Consider the following 2,940-nt stretch of genomic DNA (forward strand, 5'->3'; position numbering starts at 1 on the left):
CTCTCTCTCTCTCTCTCTCTCTCTCTCTCTCTCTCTCTCTCTCTCTCTCTCTCTGTCTCTGTCTCTCTCTATCAGCAACATTACACAGACTGAGCAGATTGTATTTATGTATTTAGAGATATGTGTGTGTGTGTGTGTGCATGAGTGTAACAACAATTGAGGAAAAGAGACCAGGAATTTGGGAGACAGCAAGCAAGGGTACATGGGAGCAGTTTGAGGGAATTAAGAGAAGAAGAAAAATGATGCGTTTATAATCTCAATTTAGAAAAAATAAAAATATAATTAGGTTAAATACCAAAAAGATATGAGATTGTGGTAATGAGATAGAAGAAAACAGTTTCTTAAACAAATATGAAGGTTACTTAAGTACCAACTGAATGGAGACCAGGGATGGAGATGAAACATATAAAGTAGATTTGATGATTCCTGAGTCTGTATGCAATTCCAATATGTTGCCATTGTCTTTCTAATGAGTACATTATCAAGTACTATTTTCAAAACTTGTTTCTTACATGTGATTGCACCTTCAACAAGCAGATATTCTATTGGAAATAATAAGTTAGAATCTAAGCAAGATGTTATAATTACAGTTTTACTTCCAGTCACGTTAATGAGACTATCATACTTGGCTCTGCTGTCAAAAGAAAACAATAACTTATTTTTGCCTAATGGATGCTATGGTACTTCAAATTCCTTTTAGAATCCATAAGACCAAATTTCTAACATTAGTGATATTAATGACCCCTGTTGAAAACTAATATACCCATTTTGCTTGCTAATGTTTTTCATCATGGTTAGCTAGTTACTAGTTACATTGGACTTACTTTGAAGCAATGTAGTAAATGTGAATTTAAAGGGTTTCAGATGAGCCAATTCAGAATATCTGAGGATAATATCTGGAAAAATCAGAATTTTAAATAATTTTCTATAAATCCAAGAACCACTAACATAGGAAATCCCTGACTCTTCTTCATTTAGGTTAGTCTTGAAATATGATAAATGTGATCAAGTCAGAATTTTTCCATGTAACAAGTCATGTATACATTGGTCATCCTAATGCAGAATTACTTATTTAACTAGAAGTAGAAAAGTGTAAGTTACTGCTAATGAATTGCATCCTAGTTTCATGAATCCATGATTCTCATTCTCAGTTTGTTTAATGATTTTTCTGGATACAGAAGTCAGGGTGGTGGTTTTATACCCCATCCTTGTATGACACGCAATGAAGGAGAAACTGAGGAAATAGACTCCAAATGGCTTTGATCTCAAAATTTTGTTGCTTGAGGTTTTCAGAAATATGCTGTAAGAAACATTAGATAGAACTAGGAAAGTGGATATCTAAATCATATCCAAGCACTAAATAACAAAAATGTTGACCTCTGTATGGCTAGGATTGATTTCACAACAGTGGAGAAGAACAAAAACTGTCATTATCATAAAGGTGATTTAGGGATAGAAATCTGACCTTTCTTCATTCTGCAAGAGTTACATTATTAAAGGCCTGGTAAATTATAGTTCTCCTGAAATGAAATACTGGCATTATATTCCTTGGTAGTTTCCTTCAAGAAAAAAGGTCGATCATTTTATTTGATGAACTTTAATAGATAACCTAACAATAAAGTGCTGACCTAGGAAATACTAAGTGGCCAAACTCAGGTAGAGGTAATCAAATATTTCTAGGAACAACAACAGCAAACCAAACTCAAATTTACATTGACTCCCTCTAAATATGATGGAGCCTGCCCAGTAGAGATCATAGAATAGGAGCTGGAGGACATGTGGAATTTGGCTATAATTTTGAAGAGGTATTTTGACATGTTAACCAGTCAACAATTATTTCCAAATGCCTCAAATATGCTCAGTATTTTGGTAAAGGCTATATTATCATTACCACGACATATTCCATTCTGTTATTTTGCCCTTTGGGAAAAAACATATTATGGGCATTAATTGTGTGCACACAGTATCAAATCAAATGTTCCATTAGATCAATAATTGAGCCAGATTGTATTTTTGGCATGTGTGAAAACTATCTCTACCACTTTCTATTCATAACATTAAGTTGGTAGAATTCAGCCTGCTAGTACTCTTATTTTAGCTAGCCTGATTTGTGTATGCTAACATAGAGTTTGGTATTTGAAACAAAAATCTCTTAACAAAATACCTATAGCTACTTAATTCAATTGAATTGCTTAAGTCATTTTAAGCAAGCCAAATAGGAAACAGGAATAGCTTCTCTTTGGCTCATTCAGCTCAAGAATTGAACTCCCAGACAATATCAGTGCCAATAAAATATGAGCCTAGATAAAAAACATTGTAAGAGGATTAGTTTGAGGACTGATCAAGTACTTGAAGGTGCTCTTTAGTGCTATTGAGATTTTAAGGCAGAACAGACTAATAGTTTGATAGTTATCATGAAGCAGGTGTGACTTCAGGGTCATAAATAAATAAAAATGATTACCATCTGTATACCCAGACACAGTATAGTCCTTGAAGTCAGAAAATCCCCACTAGGCCCATCCAGCAAGATTTTATTACAGGTCAATAAATAAAGAAAAGCTATTATTGTAGCTGGTAGTCTGAAGCAGAAGAAAAGGAACATGGCTGCACTTAATTCTGCTGTTCCTCTTCTGTTTGGCTTTAAGTTTGCATTCAGTTAATGATAATCGGTTTCTCAAGCATGCTCTAGGTCTCTCTTTATAACAGACTTTTCAATGTCCTTACTCAGATGGCATTTCAGTGCTTAACTATCTTACTATAGTGGTCTCCTGTGAGGTAATAACAATAAAGCTAAAACGAAAAAATCATGAATCACAAGCTTTGGTCATTGGCTATAGCTTTTCTGTGATGTTAACCTTAAGATGCTGATTAAGGAGCATTTTCTCAGTCAGCTTGATACACAGGCACATCCATCCCTTCTTGCTCAGCCTGCAGACAGAC

The sequence above is a fragment of the Grammomys surdaster genome, unplaced genomic scaffold (genome assembly GCF_004785775.1).
Source record: "Grammomys surdaster isolate TR1022 unplaced genomic scaffold, NIH_TR_1.0 60, whole genome shotgun sequence".
In the NCBI taxonomy this organism is placed as follows: Eukaryota; Metazoa; Chordata; class Mammalia; order Rodentia; family Muridae; genus Grammomys; species Grammomys surdaster.